Here is a 19,163-nt window from a genome sequence, read left to right as displayed (position 1 = left end):
CAGGGTTATAAACTCGTGAAACAGCCTACACGCCGAAGCCGTAAATGCCCAAACCGTTAAGTTTTAAAGATAAAAAAGGCAATTGACCGAGCCTTCGACAAGCCGCCGGCTTTCTGTCCTCGTCAAGGCCACTAGTGATAGTGGCCCACAAGTAAATTCAGGTATCTAGCTATTATTGGTTAGATGAGAATTAATAAACGATGGATATGCTAGATGAGGTTTTGAGTTTTAGGTCATAAACTTTTTGGTTTAAACCTAGACACAGGAATTGGAATTCCAGTTTGTTAGAATCTTAAATTGTTGCATATCAACTATTCTTAGAACATTTACTATCATATAACCCTTTATATGAAATCCATACTAAGCCTTAATTTAATGTTTGTCCTTTACAGCTCCATTATCAGCGGGCCTGAGCCATTTCTACAGTTACCGATGCCTTGCCACAGTTGGTGTGACTATTACCTCTCTGGCAATTCTCTTGTGTTCATTCAACAGAAGCCTTATTTGGTTCTACATTTGCTTTGGAGGGCTGGCAGGTCTGTTGCTACCTGTTTGTGTTTCATGTTTATAAAGTTTTTGTGTAATTTAATCTGTATCTACAGTTTTGTTAGTGGAATCCCAGAGGTGTTGTAGGAAAGAGATGGTTGGGTTGACTGCATTTATCTGGACCTAAAAAAAAAAAAAAAAAAAATTGACATTCTCTCATGAGGTTTTTACAGAAACTGGACCATATTGGAGGGGTGACAAGGAGACTGCTAACATAGATGAAAAAAATTCTAACATAAAAATGAGGGGCAGTAATTAGCAGCCCATCCTCAGAGCAAATCTATTATGATGAGAAACTATATACCCCCCCCCAACCCTCAAACCACCTGGATAGTTATCTAGATATTTGTGATAGTCTGAAAGCTTAGTACAGTTCAAGTAATAGTTTACATATAAACTTGCAAGTAAACATTTATCCTAAACAGATTAGTCACAAGTTATACCTTTATTGTATTATAAATCATTGGTTTAAAATATAAGTATATGCTGAAAATGCTTGAATTTGGTTTTCTGTAAACTGAATTCCCAGCTACACTCGAATAATTTTCAAATGCCATATTTTTTATTATTGTTGCTAATATACTGTATTATCATAACCAAATGTAATGAAATCTAACCAAACCTTAACCTAACCTAATCATGGATAAAGAGTAGATAATATCACTAATTATGTAGTCATTCTCAATCCATTCCCATGAGCATGTTTTCTCCCTGAGGATAGGATGAATTAGAGGCAAATTATGACTGAAGAAATGTTACTACTGTAGTTACCACAGGGTTCAGTTCTAGTACCAGTAATATTCATTGTCTATATAAACAGTCTACTAGAAAGAATGCAAAATTATATGAATATGTTTGCTAATGATACCAAGGTACTAGGGAAGATAAGAAATTTTGACAATTGTCATGTCCTTCAAGAAGACCTCAAATTTTTTATTCAAAAGAATTCATGTACAAAGCCCATAAGAGTAATGTAAAATTGTGGGGACAAGAGCTTCACATACTAATGAAGCCACTATTACGTAAAGTGTTTTGGGCAAAACTTCAAATAATTAAAAAAAAAGTATTTAAAGGTGTGAATGAGTAAACACTTAATACTGTACTAAAAAAGGAAGTAAGCTAACAAAAATGAGAGAGTTCAAGAAAAATAATAAATGTAACAAGGTAAATGCCGGGACCTTCGATAAGCTGCTGGCTTACTGTCCTTGTCAAAGCCACTAGTGTTAGTGGTTCTCTGGTAAATTCATGTATACAATTAAAAGGTGACACTTAGTGATGATAAGCATAGACTATTACATTATGGGGTCAGCAGTTCTAGTAATGGTACAGTATATAGTTTATTTACATTAGTAGTTGTTGTTGTTGTGTTGATTTAGGGGCGACGAAAATTGTGGGATCGGATGTGCCCTGGCTGCCCGATACCGAGAAATAGCGGAGGGATGGGGTCCCTATAGTCTTTTCAGGTCATAGACTACAATCTTCTCAGGCCACATATTATACAGTCTCTTCAGGCCACGGACATGACGGATGAAGCGGAAAGTATGGTGAAGGATGTCATGACGGACGTCTTCGTCTCTTTCACCTGCCCCGCCAAGGAGAACGGGAACTGTGAGGCGGGGAATATTCAGCCTAAGAATGGCACTCTGTAGTCTGACGTGAGCGCTATGAAATTGAGGGCAGTGAAGGTGTTCCACTGTATCCTCCTGGATCGGACACCACTGGCAGTATGGGGGAATCTACCAGCTGTAGATAGAGATGTGCAGCCAGGCAGGCGTGCCCAATCCGGAGACCCGCCAGAGAGGAGGACCCGAGTGCTGGCTCCATCATTGCCTCACAACTCGCGAGGCAAGCTGCCCGGAGTTGCGGGAGAATTTCGGAAAGGTCCAGAGGCACATTTGTAGAGTCATGGAGAGCATGCGCCATCCCTGCTGCTGCGTCGACCACCTCATTGCCATTAATACCGACATGTGACGGAACCCATTGGAGATAAATCGACCAACCCGGAGTACCAGAGTATGACAGCAGTTCTCCATGAATCTGTGACACAGTATGAAGATGGACTTGTTGACGCCGAGATGATATCAGATGTAGAGCTGTAACCGAGTCCGCATAGAAAACGACCGCAGAGGGCCCTGAAACTTGTCGAAGTAGTCATAAGGCTAGTAAGATTGCAAACAGTTCCCCGGCCAGGCACAAATGAGCAGGGGAGAGTTTCTACGACTGACAGAAGGAAAAAGGAGCAAAGTATGCTGCTGCAGATGTGGATGGTGGCTGATCTTTGCGGAACCCATCCGTGTAAACTTCCAAGTATCCAGAGTATAAGGAGGCTCGTAGGTCTGCAAAAATTAAAGGGGCCAGACCCTCTAAATCCCTCTTCCAACGAGGAGGCTTGGAAACGTCCACAGAAACTCGGATGAGCTCTTCTGCCCACGGAGGCACCGGTGAGATGATCGATCCAGGGGTGAGTACAGGGACAGGAAGGGAAAACTGTGAATATGCATCCAAGGCCCAGATGACGAAAGGCAACTGACGGCGTCTGGAGTGTCCAGCTTGCACATTCCACCAGTTAGCCTTAAGCTGCAGGTGAGTAAGTGGATGGGTAGCAGGGAGACGCACTATCCACTGAAGCCGGCGACAGAGGGTGAGGAGATGTTCAAAACGCAGGGGGCCATAACCTCGACTCGGCATGAAGAGAGAGGACTGGCAAGGAGGGCACAGCTTCCAGCGCTGAGCGAAGGGCACCATTTTGAATGGGATCCAACCTTGCCAACACCGATGATGCTGCTGAGCCATAGACTTCTCACATACATGATCTTGCTACGAATGAAGGCCTTACAGAGAGCTAGGAGAGACACCCGTGAAGCCCCTCATGCCGCACCAGAGAGCCATTTCATGATGTTCATACAACGAAGGCATGATGCCCAAAGGTAATACACGTGATGCCTCCACGTCAGCCGAGGGCCGTCTAGAACGACCCCCCAGCCATCTGTGTTCTGTAGTGATCGGGAGACGACAGCCCCCGACGGTCACCACTGGCTGGTCTGGCAAGCGGGTCCAGGAGAAGCTCATGACGCAACTTTTCACCGGGTTAATGGCGAGCCCCTTCCGCAGCACAATTGCAGAGAACACAGTCACGGAGTTTGGCAGGGAGCCTTGTGCCTCCAGGAGAGTGGCACCATCCACCATGAGGGTTACGTCATCGGCATAGGCTAAAACCTGGATCCCCCGGAATACCGAGAGATCAGACAGAAGAATAGAGAATAATAGCGGGCTGAGAATCGCTCCCTGGGGGACACCACGCGAGAGAGGGCGGGACGTGGAGATGACTCCACCAACCTCCACTTTGATTGAGCGGCCCTGTAGATAGTTTTGGAACTACCTCAGCGTCGTACCCAAGAGACCTAGTCGAGCCAGACTCTGGAGGACAGCAGAATGAGACGCAGAGTCAAATGCACTCTTGATGCTGAAGAATGCGGCAAGGGGCACTCTTTTTCCAGCAATAAGTGTCCATTATTCGATGTTCCAAGAAGAGGAGGCAGTCTATCATGCTTCTTCCCGGTCAAAATCCACTCCTACCCTCAGGTAGGAGACCTGAGATTTCCACCACCCATTGTAGCCGAGTATGAACAAGACGTTCCATCAGTTTCCCCGAGACATGGAAGCAGACTTATGGGCCGATATGAACTCGGGACAGATGGATCCTTCCCTGACTTGGCCAATGGTAGAAGAATGGCGAGTTTCCATGGGTCAGGGAAGACACAAGAGGACCAGCAGGCATTATAGAAGTGAAGGAGTTGGGATTGAAGGATCCTGGGTGCCCTCCGTGTGGGACATTTGGGGCTTGAATCTGATTATTTAAATATTAATGTAGTAAATTAAATTACGAAGGACCACCCGCTTTTATAGTAAAGAGGGAAACTGAGAATTTCTGATCATTAGATAATTCCTAGATGAACCAGTAACTATGGATAAAATACTAGAGAATATGATCATAGAAATAATTAATGGGCTGTATAATTAAAAGAATCAAACCCTCAAACACCTACATTGGGGGGTTATTACTGGAAGTCAGTACGTCCAGGAACTAGTGTGGTTCGTTCACTAATCCAAATTATAATAATCTAATCCTATGAATTATAGTGAAACCAATATCATTACTATGAATGGGAACATAGATTATGAGTATAATAATGATAATCACAATAAACACATGTTAATCCTGAGGAATTCTGCATGTAAGTAATTCAGAAAGTTCATGAATGAATACAAAGAATCTTAGCTTAAAGACGATTCCTTTATGTAAGCCACGACGCTTCCTCTAATTCCCTGGGCTCGGCTGGCTGACGAATGGGATGGATTAACATGGGAGAAGGCGGCAGGGAGAATTCTTCTCACGTGCTGCAAGACAAATATTTACAGTAGCAACTAATTAAACTACTGAATCTCTATATTCAAGAATTTAAGAATTACAGGTGATAATAAGCAATCACCTGTGGTTTGGTGTTACCATGCGTCGTCACGGTCAATCACCCAGCTACTACACTACACTTTACCAGATGCATCAAATAAAGATAAGATACTTAGCTAATATGGGCACTGTATAAGTTTTAAGATTGCCGAAATTCGCGTCCCCAGGCTCTGGCGTCAGCCTATCCTGGATAATGGCGCGCTTCACTGGCCGGTCACGTGTAGTCAGGAACCAGATTAAAAAGGTTCCTTAAGTTACACCAGCACCAGTTGAAGATATTATCTGCAAGGTTGTTCACGCCTCACAGTGGCGACTTTCATCTGAGGATGGATAACGTCTACCCTGTTGGCTGGGCTATGGCGTCTCCTCGTGAGTACGATACGGGTAGGTCTGCCTCAGAGCTTCTTTCCACGTGTACTGGCAAGCCTCCTCTACCCACGCCGCGTCCCGCGTTCATTAGACAAATTATTGTCATGAATATTAGTATTTCTCGCTTTTACGCTTGAAATGTTGGAGACTGGACGGGTTTATTATTTAGAAGAGGGAAATATTATTATTTGCCAATTTAGTGATAGTAAACATATAAGGGAGAGGAATTAATGTCTCCCCATGGCATTCACTCGTGACGTTAACTTTTATTACTCGATAATCGCTATGACTCCAACGCTCTATTCGGCTCTTAGTTGGAAGTCAATTTATCTGTAATTAGTTATCATACAGAATGCCTTGGTTATAGAGAATCGAATTTAATTCTCAGATACATTGGATATAATGTGTTTATTGTAAGGAAATCTGACGCAATACTGGCGTCGGATGACGTGAGAATTCTAGCCTACTGCACAGATGAAATTATTAGTACATGAGAATTCTACGTGGTGTTAATTTTACTTACTACAATAATTAGTAGAGTTAGTAATAAGTAATGAGAATACAACAGTGTTGTATTCGGTGTTGGAAATTTCCAACACTCCGAACAAATTCATATGGAAGGTTGTCTATCCCTGGCATAGTGCCCAACCTAGAGAGTGACAGTGTGTCCTCCAGCTCAACAGATGTAAATGGACGATCCAGATCCTGAGCTAGTCCTATACCCTGTTAGGAGCCCCATCCTATGGAACTCACAGAAAGAAGCGGGGAACGGTAAACATCCTCAAAGTGGTCAGCCAAAAGTTCGGCTATTTGTACTTCCCTCAGGCCCCCATTACCACTGGGTCTCTGAGTGGGATGGTAGGCTGGGAGTACCTGTCATCTTGCGAACAAAGGCCCAGGCTCCCGCACAAAGGAGTCAAATCGGAGAGAGGCACAGTAATCAGCCCAGGCCTTACGTTTGGCAAGGAGGACTGTTCGTCTACACCTGGCGTCCGCTCTGCGGAAGGTCTGCCGCTTCAATGGAGTAGAGTGCGCTGCCACGAATTCCACGCACGTCGCCGGTCCGGTATTGCCTGCCGACATTCAGGGGTCCACCACAGTGCCCCCACGGTGGGAAGGATTGGTGATCTGGCCACTAATCCTCCTGAAATGCCGAGAGCCTACACTGAAGAGGGACTCTGAGAGAGCATCTGCTGACCCATGCAGATCTGTAGTAACTGGGGGAAGGGTCGACCAGTCATCCCCCCTCATAGCCAAGCCACCCCTTCTCCGAGAAGATCCACTTGGATTTTTGGGTGATCAGAGCAGGACGAACAGTGCCCCCGGAGATAATGATGGGCAGGTGATCACTACCCAGGTACGGCCCGGTCCATATCTGCGCCATCGTGAAGGGGCCTCTTTCAATGCAAAGATCGAGCGTTGAAGTATGGCCATTGAGCGGGGTCTATCTGGGTTCTCAAATCTGGCGGCATCAGTAAGGAAAGATCTGGGGAGTCGAGGAGAAACTGAAACAGGGCTTGGCCAGCCATGTTGTGGTGGCGACCTGATAGCATAGGTTGCCATGATGAGTGCCGAGCATTAAAGTCACCCATGACGAGGCTGGTGTCTGTGATCTGACCAAACTAGTGTTCTAGTTCCTTCTTCATTATCGGTAGACAGGGGTTATACAGTACTCCAAAGTGCCCCACCCATGGGAGAGGGCCACCTTCACTGCCATGAACTCTAAATGCCCACCCGGGAAGGAGTGAATCCAGAGCAAGGAGCTCGGAACCGAGTCCCTGTCCAAGAGGGCAAGTCCCCCTCCACCCTGTACTTGCCGATCTTGTCTATAGACCGAATACCCTGGCACCGTGAAGGAAAGGTCGTCAGTAAGCCAAGTCTCACAGAGTCCCACGATCAACGGTGGTGCGCTGGCGATAAAATTGCTTAGAATTTGCGTCTTCTTAAAAAGGGAACGGGGATTCCAAAACACCACAGTATTCTCAGGATGGGGCGCCATTATTCCTGAAATACAACAGCTAACTTTTTGTTCACCTGTGCACAGACGTCTCCAAAAGGGAAACCACTAGAAAGAGCCATAAAACCCTCATACAAAGTAAGTAAAATGTGTGGTATCAATGACAGCCCAATCCAAAGGCTGTTGATCAATGCTTCTCTCTGCCTGACGGAAGCGGTGATCGGCTTGTGAACTCTATTGACGGTGCCTGCGACTGGTGGGTGCTTCACGCTGGGCCTCATGTTCCACCGGTGTCACAATCCCCTAGGAAAGTGCCTGGGGAACAGAGGATCATCAGGGCTATCTGTTGGAGCAGTACCTCTTGATTGATGGGTGTGTTGACGACACCGGTGTTGGCTTCTTTGAGGAGAGGCAGGAGGGTGACAAGTGCCAGGTCCATGTCTGTGTCCGTGGATGAGTTTGTCCATGTCAAGGCTACCCAGGAGGGAAAATCGATTAGCAACCTTGGTGTATGAGGCATGTGACTGGGATAGGCAAGAGCGTCTGCTAGTTCCTACTTGTGAAGAGGCCCGACCAGGGGGGAACCTGGAGGCGAGAAGAAGCGATAGGTTGATTGAGGGTGCGCAACCTCTGGAACAGCTTATGTCGAGGGGTCCCTGCTGTTTTATGATCTATGTCCAACTGGAGGGCCTCAAGATATACAGGGCAACTTTTGGATGTAACCTTTCGATGGCCATGGCATAAAAGACAGCAAGGTGCATCAGAGCACCCACTGTTATCTTGTCTGTATGGCCTGTTTTGCCACAGTTTGCACAGCGTGCTGCATTACGGCAGGTGAGGCGACTGTGGCCCAATAGATGACAAGCGTAACATCATAACACAGGGAAGTTATAGGGCTGGACCTGATATAAGGTCCTGTGTAGTGCCACCTGGTCAGGGAGGGGCCCATCGAACTTTACACGGACCATGGATGTCGGCCCTGCTGCTCCGCGAATCCTGGTAGCTTCCAATAATCCCGCCGATGCACCCCCTAACACATGCAGAGTGGCCTGGATGTCATCCGCATCAACACACTGGTCAATTGGGCCAATCTTCCCATACCGGGCCCGAGACAACTCCTCCTGCGACAGTACCTGTCGGCACCTGACAGGCCAATCCCCCAACTTAATAATGTCGGATACACGGGTGTGTGATAGAGCCTCCTTTCTGATGTGTAGCTTCAGTGCTGCACCCCTACCCAGGGTACGCATGGTCTTGGGCAGGCAATGTGGCCACAATACTGAAGCCTCAATTGCTGCACCTAAGGTATGAGGATTTGCAAACACGCATTGACCTGATTCTGACTGGATTAGGACAACCACAAATGAGGAATGAGGTACCACAAGAGGAAGGTCTTCTGAAGGCAAAGACATCCTCTGAGCATCTCGCTCTGGGGCAGCATCAGCCGACTCATTTTCCAGCAGACATTTTCCTCTCTGGGACTTGCTGTCAACATCCATAGCGCCCCCGCTTGGGGAGGCGTCCATTAGGGAGGCTCCGGCTTCTCTCCGGTGCTGTGAGCCCCGGGCAGCTGCAGTGAGCACACACTGGCTCAAAGAAGCCAGCTGAATTCAAAGATGAGCTCCAGATGAGGTGTGGGAAAGAAAGTCCAGCCAGGAGTGTTCAGTCTGCGCGCCAAGATGGCCGACCTTCTGGCATCCCCCCCAACATTAGTACATAGTTCCATTTTGTTATTAATGTAAAGTGTAATTTAGAAAAGCAACTGGGGCATAACATAGAGTAATATAGTATAATTTAAGTTCAATAGGGCCAAGACTTACAAATACACAAGGATTCATAAAGAACACAAGTCTCCGTGATGTAGTGGTAAGATTCCCGCCTGGCGTTCCGCGAGTGCTTTGGCCTGGGTTTGTATCCTGGCCGGGGAGGATTTACTGGGCGCAAATCCTTAACTGTAGCCTCTGTTTAACTCAACAGTAAAATGGGAACTTGGTTGTAAAAAACGATTCTTCGTGGGGGTCATATTCCAGGGACCATAGGATTAAGAACTTAAGAACGACTTAATCAAACTAGAAATGCTCTTCAAATCAAGGGACCCAGAATGTGGAATGACCTTCCCAACCATGTTAAAGACTGTACCTCTCTCAACCAGTTTAAGATAAAAACGAAGCACTACCTAATAAATTCCCTGTAACCTACCTTACCCCTCTGTTGTCAATCCATGTCTTTTTTTTTTTCAAAACAACCCTGTTTGAATGTAATTGTCTGTAATATTTTGTAATTGTATTTGTGCTGCTTTTTCAGCCATGTTCCCCCCTCTTTTACCTCTATTTTTATTTGTTCTCAACACATTTTATTCTTTATACCCATTAGTATTAAGCTTTAGTCATTATTGTTTTTCCTGCCCGAAACGCTTTGCTTAATAGTGGCTTTAGGCATTGTATGTACTAGCTCTTCTATTAATCCAACAAACTTTGTAAAATCTCTTGTATGTATGTACCTTACCTAAATAAACATTTATTTATTTATTTATATAACTTGCCCGAAACGCTACACGTACTAGTGGCTGTACAAGAATGTAACAGCTCTTTTATATATCTAAAAAAAAAAAAAATATATATATGAGTAAGCTCTTTATAAATGATATGCAATAATTAAATGACACTTATTGAAGTTTTTAGTTTAGTTCATTTATTATGCACCCCATACCCATCTTGTGGGTGGTAGTGGAAAGGGTTACAGAGGCACATAATGGGCTCAGGGACTGAACCCCACAATTGTGAAGAAAGCATATAATTATTAGTAAATAAAATTTAAGATTAATACAATTAACAAGGGAAATTAAGTGAAATTAGTTACATGATACTGATTATGTAATGTTAATTACATGATATTAAGTACTGTATATATTTCTTAATCTTTCTTAAACTGGTTGGGAGACGTGCAGCTTTTAATTACATTTGGGAGGTAATTCCACAATTTGGGACCCTAGATTTGCATAGCATTTCTGCTTTGGTTGAGACTCATGCTAGGAATATCAAAGAGTTGTTTGTTCCTTGTGTGGTGACTGTGAGTTCTATTACAGCAGGTTACTTTGAGCTGTGGGTTGGACTAGAACATAGCCAGTAGTTCACATATTCTCAAAGGATTGTCACCGGCAGTGCCATAACACCCGGAAGTCACCTAACAAAACATTCTCTTTGCTTTAGATTCTCAAATCATTGTTCTCTGCAAATAGACCACCCTGGTCAAAACACAGTCCTTAGAAAGCACTTAAGGTGTGGATTAGCATTGCATTTCAGTTTTTTTGAAGATACATGTATAGAGAACACGTGGAAGCATGTGCAGAGACTTGATATTTAACAAATTCATGTATTACAGTAAGTGAGCAGAGTGGTGTCTGAGACTGGAATATGTTATTGTCCTAATTGCTAATTTTTGTCGGGTAATCTGGGGTCAAAGGTAATTAAGGGTGGTAGATCCCCAGACACAGATACCATAGGCAAGATAATGATAAATGAGTGAATAATAGAATAAATAGGGTAGGGCGAGGAACATATTATCTGACTTTGGAGAGAATGAATGTGGTTATAGAAACTTTTCTAATTTTATATTGTATTCGGCAATAGAAATTTAGTTTGTCAATGTGAACACCAAGGAACTTCCCTTCTACTATGCTCGTAATTTGGGTATTGTTAATTCTTAGATTAGTTTGATTGTTGCACTTGTTAAAATAAACACTATGTAAAATGTCTCATCAATGTCAATTTGCTTAATTTGTTAGCAGTAGGCCATAAATGAACTTGATGTCGTTCCAAACAAAAAATACAAAAAATTAGTATTCACTGTGTCATTTGGAATAAATGAGTTAGCATGTGAGAAAATTAAAGTTGTATCATCAGCTAACAAAATTTGCTTTAAATGTTGCATGGTATATGGAAGATCATTGATACACAGAACAGTATATAGGAAAAAGGAGTGGACCAGGTATACTACCCTGCGGAATGCCACTTCAAATTGGCAGAATGGGCGAAGTGGCATCGCTCACAGAAACATACTGCTGCTTGTTATAGAGATAAGGTTGCAAGTCTTGAGGGGATGACCTCAGACTTCTTAGTGTTGGAGTTTGAGAAGGTTATTATGGTTAAGGGGTCATAAGTCTTATATCCCAAGTCTCTGTCCCCAGCAAACTACCTGCTGTACTCATATATTATTGATATTATCCTCTCACTTAAAACTAAATCCAGTAACCCTTCTGAGATACAAACCCTAATCTATAAAAAGGCCTCAAGATTTTTAGATCCTGCACTAGCATTGCTCTGCAACAAATCACTGGAGCTCCGAAACGCTGTGTGTGCAATGGCTTTGCAAGAATGTTAATTCAACTTATTTTCTTTATTCTCTGTTAACCCCCCAATGTAACTTCTTGTATATAAATAAATAAATAAATAAATAAATAAATAAAAATAAATAAATAAATAAATAGTGTGTGTGTATGTTGGAGGAACAATAAGTGCAAAAGGCACACAAAACTGATTACAGAGGCATGAAAGAAGTATGAACAATGCATTCACAGGCATGTGAGGCCAATAACAAATAATGTGCTTGGAGTGGGAATGCCATGTTATTGTTTGTTATTTATATTAGTGTATTTGTTCTATACTTATTCTCCAAAATTAATACAAAGCCCTCATGCACCTTGTATGTATAAAGATTAATCAAATCAATTTATCAATTTGATCACAGTTACACATGCAGTACAGATATATGCAAATAGCTATCATTTTATTACGCCCTTCTAATAATTAATACTTGTGCCTAATTTTTTTCCACAGGTTTTGGAAATGCACTACTTATGCCACAGGGCTTCCTAATTGGCCAAAAATACTTTAGTTACAAGAAAGTTACAGCAAATGCACTCTCAATGCTGGGTGGATCTTTAGGATTCATGGCCATGCCAACTTTGCTCAGTTATCTTGTAGAAGTATATGCACTAGAAGGAGCTTTCATGTTATGGGCTGGATTACTCCTTCATGCATTCATTGGTGCTCTTTTGTTCCAACCAGTAGAGTGGCATATGAAACTTAAAAGAACAGCTGGCTTTCAATCTGTAAATGTAGAACAAAATGGTGGGCAAAGTCAGTCAAGAAGTGATATTCTTGCAAGCAAAATAGTTGTCGCTGGAAAGACAGATGATCAGAATGTTGTTAATGCTATGAGGATGACAGTGTTATCAAACATTTAGCATCAGAGAGAGATGAAAGTGATGAAAGTGACCATGAAGACATGCATATCACCCAGGATTTGGCATTGTGTAATAGTGTGAAAAGTGATTTATCTGATGCTTTAAATCTGTGTAACGCTAGACAGTGGAAAAACCCGTTAACTGATACTTTACAAACAAATGAATATTTAGAGCGACCTCGAACTGTGAGCATAGAGAGAAGTATGGAAATTCTTCCTCAGATACCAGAAGAAAGTGAAGATGAAGATTGTTTTGAAACTTACGATCAAGAGATTGGTAATGAACGGATAGAATTTCTAAATAGAGAGAATGAAGTTAGAAATAGACCTGTGAGCTTTATAAGTTCAAAGAGTGTTGACTCTTTCATAACAGCTCCATCTAGTGAGAGCATTTTTGACTATGATGATATCATATATCAGTTCGGCAGTGCCTTATCACTTAAGACTGAGAAACTTAAAGATAGATTACATGTTGAAAGAGAGAGAACCCAAAAGTGTAATTTCTACATATCAAATATTTCTAGTACACAATCTCATAAGCCATTTGTTATTTGTGGATTGAAGTTTCCAAAGTTATTCGACATGATAAATCTTCATATATTAAGACATCCAGTATTCCTTATAGCTGCCTTCAGCATCATGGTCAGCAGAATGGTAAGTGAATCAAGTTTTTCTTTGTTGGGTCCTATAAGTGAAGAATATATTGTTGTAGTTCATGTTAATTTTTCTCAGTGAAGTTAATACAAATTCATAAAGGTACTGTACCCTGAAAGCTGTTGTGTATTAAACATTGTTTGCTCCTCTTCAAATATTAAGATTTGACTTTAATAACATTGTAAAATAGAATGTAATGAAGTGAATTTATGTTTGCAGTAACTAAAAAAAATTTATTAATAAAGTTGTGAACGTTATTAGGAGGTTAAATGCTTTATAAATCTTTATATTCTCGGCAGCTGCAGATTACTCCTAATAATAATAATTACTCCTAATAATTTATTACTCCTAATGAACTTGGAACAATTGTATTAGGAGTAATATATTAGGTAATCTGTCATTTATGTGTAGCAACTATATTAAGAGTAATATAGTTGCTACACATAAATGACATAGATGAGAATACTACAAAACACATCATGTTTGCAGATGAAACTAAGATTTATGGTAAAGTAGGTAGTGAAAATGATATTGAGGTCTTGGAAAGAGATCTGCATGAACTCAACAAGTGGTTAGAAAATTGGCAGTTGCTTTCGAATATAAAAATAATGAGACCTTGCATGTATTATTTGTGCCTGCAGGATCAAACTGTCAGCTCTTAGACCTCACTTTTCTAATCATCAGTTGTGTAATGCACTGACCTATTTTCACGCAATTTATATTACTGCATATATTTCTCTAGAACATAAAAACATGCAAACACATGTATCATTAACAAGTGTGGTAGTCAAAATACTAGAAAAAATAGTTAAAACCAAATGAGTAGAACACCTGGTGAGTAATGACATAATAACGGACAGACAGTATGGTTCTCGAACAGGAAGATCATGTGTAACAAATCTACTTGGTTTTCATGATAGATCCACAGAGATTCTACAGGAAACAGATGGTTGGGTTGACTGTGTGTATCTGGACCTGAAAAGGGCTTTTGACAGAGTACCCCACACACATTTGTTATGGAAACTGGAACATGCTGAAGGGGTGACATGGAAACTTCTGACATGAATTAAAAAATTTCTAACTGACAGACAGATGAGGGCAGTAATTAGTAGCAATGTATATGACTGGAGGAGTGTTATTAGCAGAGTACCACAGGGTTCAGTTGCTACACTAGTAATGTTCATCGTCTACATAAATGATCTACTAGAAGGAATACAGAATTGTATGAACGTGTTTGTGGATGATACTAAGATACTGAGATGCTAAGTATTCCATGCTAAGATACTGGGATGCTGAAACCAAGATGATGCGGATGATACTATCTTCTCTGGAAGATAGGAGACGGAGACGATTAGCATGCCCTTCAAATAGATCTAGATAAAACAAGTGCTTGCAGTGATATGTGGCAAATGGAATTCAACATGAATAAATGTCATGTAATGGAATATGGAATCGGAGAAAATAGACCATACCTTACCTACCTTGAGGTTACCTTGAGGTGCTTCCGGGGCTTAGCGTCCCCGCGGCCCGGTCGTCGACCAGGCCTCCTTGGTTGATCAGGTATCCTTTGGAGGTGCTTATCCAGTTCTTTCTTGAACACTGTGAGGGGATTGCCAGTTATGCCCCTTATGTGTAGCGGAAGCGTGTTGAACAGTCTCGGGCCTCTCATGTTGATAGAGTTCTCTCTCGGAGTACCTGTTGCACCTCTGCTTTTCAACAGGGGTATTTTGCACATCCTGCCATGTCTTCTGGTCTCATGTGATGTTATTTTTGTGTGCAGGTTTGGGACCAGCCCCTCTAATATTTTCCACGTGTAAATTATTATGTATCTCCCGCCCACCATAACACAACTTACTGTATAAATTATGTGGAAAGTAATTTAAAAACTCTAATATAGAATGAGATATAGGGATGGTTTTGGATAGTAAACTGTCACCAGAGGAACACACAAAGAACATTGTGCAAGGAGTGTATGCATCCCTTTCCAACTTCAGAGTTGCTTTTAACTTTCTTTGGTATTTCACCATCCATAAACTGTTCATAATATTTGAGAAACCAAAATTGGAATATGCAGCATTGTGCCCATATCTCAAGAAGCATATCAATAAACTGGAAAAGGGGCTGAGGCATGCTACAAAATGACTAACAGAACTGAAAAACAATCATTACGAGGAGAGGCTAGAGGCATTAAATATGCCAAAGCTAGAAAAATGGAAGAAAAAGGTGATATGATCATCACTTACAAATTAAGAATAGGAATCAACCTAGCTGACAAAGAGGAATTCCTGAAACCAGCAACTTCAAGAACAAGAGGACACAGATTAAAGTTTAGGAAAGAAAGGTGCCAAAAAGAATATTATAAAGTTTTCGTTTGCAAGCAGAGTGGTAGTTAGAACAAGTTAAATGAGAAGGTGGTGGAGGCCAAAACTATGAGTAGTTTCAAAGTGTTATTTTACAAAGAGTATTGAGAAGATGGGACACCATGAGCGTAGCTCTCATCCTGTAACTATACTTAGGTAATTACAGTACACCAAAGCTGGAATATGCAGTGGTTGTATGGTGCCGATATCTTAAGCATATCAACAATCTGGAAAAGATATAAAGACATGCAATTAAGTGGCTCCCAGAACTGAAAGACAAGAGCTATGGGAAGACGGTAGAAGCATTAAATATGCTAAAGTAGAAGATAAAAGAAAGAGGCGATATGCTCGCTACATACAAAGTTGTCAGGAATTGACAAAATTGATAGAGAAGAATTCCCAACACCTGGAACTTCAAGAATAAGAGGTCATAGATCTAAACAAAGCTGCCGAAGAAATATAAGAAAATTAACTTTCGCAAACAGAGTGGTAGACGGTTGGAGCAAGTTAAGTGAGAATGCGGTGGAGGCCAAAACCATCAGTAGTTTTTAAAGCATTACATGAGAGAAAGAGAGTGTGCTGGGATGACAGGACACCACAAGCATAGCTCTCACCCCTGTAACTACTCTTGGGTAATAATTACTTGTGCTTCTGGCCTAGTGCAGAGTGGCTGTGCTTTTTGGCCATGACAGACAGCCATGGCTGTCTTTCTATGTTCTATTTTGTGTGGATTTTCCTTTTAGAGTAGATGCTTCCTTTGCCAAGGCTCTGTTGCAAGATATCATTGTGAGCTACTGAGAAGGGCCTTTCCAAAAATCCATCAATAAATGTAATCAAATGCCTCTTTCTGGTGGGGCCATTCATCATCTTCAACCCCTCTCCCCTCCTCCCACAACAGAAAAAATAAATCCCAACCCCATTGCCCTTCTTTCCCTTTGAGAATCTGGGTTTGGGCAACTTGCGATAGTTGGCTGGTTGAGATTTTGGGTCATCTGGGCTATCATCTGGTGGCGGGTAAGTGTATGTAGATAGTGATATTATGCTGTGGTAATCATTGTTTGCATTGTTCTCACTGGCATTCCAAATTTGTCTAAGCACTTGCTTGTTTTGAAGTGATACTTACTTTTTTTTTATTGTATTTTGATATGTTGATCCACAAGCTTCCTTCTATCACTGAGGGTACAGGGGGTGGGGGGGGGGGAGGGGGCAGAATCTGCTCCTTTGATCCTGGTAAATATTCACAGGTCATAAATCTGGTGTGTTTCCCAAGGCCAAATATTTCTGGGTTGAAGCATTGGGGAACTACTGAGTGGTCCACCTGGAAAAAGCCAATCATTATTGCATTAATCATTGATTTTTGTTGAGGAGCAAATGTTTTTGCTTATTGCCACAATAGGGTTAGATATAGAATAAATATTAAGTTGCATTTTTCTTTACTTATGTATGTGCTTTGAACATATCAGAAAAAGTGTTTAATTACAGAATTTATGTGGAGAGCCCCTCCGGCTTCCCGGAGCTATACCTGGCTGATGTGTGTGTATGTATGTATGAGACCATGGCATCAGTCAATTCAATTGGAGTTCTAGCCTACTGGGGCTTACAAGCCAGAACCTGGCCCCCTCAGAGAGGCACAATGAGCAATGGCCTATAGAAACCTCCATGTGGTTGGAAGCATTCTGTATCTGCTATCTACTGGATTGCACCTAGAAAGGTAGGCATCTCAAAACAAACTCCATGGGGCTAAAAATTGCTACCTAAAGCTGAACTGACAAGTAACTCCCCCAATCCAGAAACAAGCAAACCAGTTTTTTTTCTTGAAATAAGGTTTTTTTCTTCATAACTGCCGCTGACTGAGCAGCTTCCCTCTCCCCGAGAGGGGGGATGGAGAGCCCCCAGACCCCCCATGCCGGCCATCCAACCCCAGTTCTGATGATGATGTATTGAGTGGTGTTCGTTCGACTCTGGCTCCCGTTTCTGAGTAGTGCTGTGCTTTTGCGGTATTGTTCTGTTGTAATTACCTAAGTGTAGTTACAGGATGAGAGCTATGCTCGTGGTAATTACCTAAGTGTAGTTACAGGATGAGAGCTATGCTCGTGGTAATTATCTAAGTGTAGTTACAGGATGAGAGCTATGCTCGTAGTGTTCCATCTCCCCAGCGCTCTGTCATATAACACTTTGAAATTGCTGATGGTTTTGGCCTCCACCACCCTCTCACCTAACTTGTTCCAACCGTCTACCACTATGTTTGCGAAAGTTAATTTTCTTATATTTCTTTGGCAGCTTTGTTTAGATCTATGACCTCTTGTTCTTGAAGTTCCAGGTCTCGGGAATTCTTCCCTATCAATTTTATCGATTCCTGTTACTATTTTGTATGTAGTGATCACATTGCCTCTCTTTTCTTCTATCTTCTGGTTTTTGCATATTTAATGCCTCTAACCTCTCCTCATAGCTCTTATCCTTCAGTTCTGGGAGCCACTTAGTGGCATGTTCCCCTGCTAGGTCCCTGTGATTGTACACGTCGTAGGGGTTCAGCTTTAATTGATCTCTCATTAATTTAAGCCGACCGGTTAGCAGTACTTTGCCTGGGCTTCCCTTAGCAGTTAACCAAAGGGCCCTGGAAAACCGCATTGGAGCTCAATGGTTCGATGGATGCATCCTCTGGGTCCCATCTTGCCTTGTGTGAGTTTGTAGGTTACTCTGTCCCCGTGTCTCAGGGTGACATTTACAGGTTTTACCTCCGTCATGCTACCTGTTGGGTTGGTGACATCTTCGACCCGGATTCCTGCGAGTAGTGTTCCTTGCTGTTTCTCCAATTCATCCAGTCCACTGATTCTGATAATAGTGTAATAGTGTGCATGCACGGTTTAGGTTGCTGTAACGTGCTAGGTTGGTTGCCTTTCCAGAGGACCATGGCTGTCCAACTTTGGTTATAGGGACCCGGACTTGGGTGCATTAGACATGTCAACTTTGGTTACATCTGCGCTCCCTCGTCCTTCCCCTGCTGTTGTTTGTCCTGTCCCCCACCCCCATCCCCAACCTGCTGCCAGGCCCTAAACGTCTGAGGGTTTTGGAGTCGGGGCAAGGTTTCGATGGTGGCAAGACTCGGGTAGTCTCGGGGACTGCCCCTTCCGGTTCAGCAACGGAGGCATTCGCGCCTGCTTCTCCTTGAGTGGTTGATGCTTGTTTGGTTCAGCTAGGGATGCATCATGTGTTGTGTTGTGTCCAGTTGCAGCTCTTCCCCATTTTTTGAGCGCCACGGCCTCCATGACCGAGGACACGCTTTGGATTGACCCTTTTCCCTTCTTCCCTGTTCGAGGGCTCAGTTTATCCAGGTCATCTGCAGGATTATTCAGTCCAGCCAGCCTGCGATCTATTCTCCTGCCCATGATGTTCGCAAATTTGCTGCTTTAGCTGCCGTTTCTGGTAAGATGTCTTGGGCTGACATTCAGGCACAAGGATTTTGAAGGTCGAACAGGGTACTGGCCGCCTGTTACCTCGTTAACGTTCCTGGCCTTAATCAGGCGTGTGTCGCTTTGGGTCACAGGTTGCAGCCAGTTGTCTCGAC

At 42.6% G+C, this 19,163-nt stretch overlaps 1 pseudogene; it reads left to right on the top strand.

Annotated features, from left to right (window-relative positions):
* Positions 1–371: 371 nt before the first annotated feature.
* LOC138349725 (uncharacterized) overlaps positions 372–19,163 on the top strand; it is a 37,081-nt pseudogene continuing 18,289 nt past the window's right edge.

This window comes from Procambarus clarkii, chromosome 22 (genome assembly GCF_040958095.1).
Source record: "Procambarus clarkii isolate CNS0578487 chromosome 22, FALCON_Pclarkii_2.0, whole genome shotgun sequence".
Classification (NCBI taxonomy): Eukaryota; Metazoa; Arthropoda; class Malacostraca; order Decapoda; family Cambaridae; genus Procambarus; species Procambarus clarkii.
Note: the sequence above shows the minus strand (reverse complement) of the source record. Positions and strands in the feature narration are given on the sequence as shown.